Genomic DNA, 512 nt, shown 5'->3' with positions numbered 1-512 from the left:
CAGGTCGAGTAGCCCATCCAGCTCAAAAGGTCCTTGAATAAAGGTTATTTGAGGATGTCGAACGAAGTACCCATGTTTCCAAAGGTGAATTATTCAAACCCCAAAGAATTCCTCTCAACACCTGACTATGATGCTCCCCCACTACTTCTGTTCGTGATCAGTGATACACATATTGTCAGCCACGAAGGGACATGCTCAACTGGTTAAGATCAAGCAACTGACAAGCAAATTTGTGGTACTGAGCAAAATATTTGCTGTAGCCCATCTTTTATACCAAGACAAAACAATATACATGATAACACTTCCAATCAGTTAAGATAAGAAGCCATGAGAACCACTGTCTGGTACTGCATCAGGGCATTTATTATTATTATTATTATTATTTTATGTTTGACTTTTGTTTGCATTTGTACAAGTTGGATCCAAGTCTCACCCAGAGACCTCAAGAGACAAGTTAGAAGTTCATGTAGGTGTTATGCCTAGGGTACCATATATTTGGATTTGTACAGTTT

The 512-nt window shown here is 38.9% G+C and overlaps 1 protein-coding gene across 1 annotated transcript in view; it reads right to left on the bottom strand.

Annotated features, from left to right (window-relative positions):
* Positions 1-512, bottom strand: part of LOC106869731 (uncharacterized) — an 81,123-nt gene that overhangs the window by 42,479 nt on the left and 38,132 nt on the right. The window lies entirely within an intron of this gene.

Source organism: Octopus bimaculoides, chromosome 13 (assembly GCF_001194135.2).
Source record: "Octopus bimaculoides isolate UCB-OBI-ISO-001 chromosome 13, ASM119413v2, whole genome shotgun sequence".
In the NCBI taxonomy this organism is placed as follows: Eukaryota; Metazoa; Mollusca; class Cephalopoda; order Octopoda; family Octopodidae; genus Octopus; species Octopus bimaculoides.
This window is presented reverse-complemented; position numbering and strand designations above follow the sequence as displayed.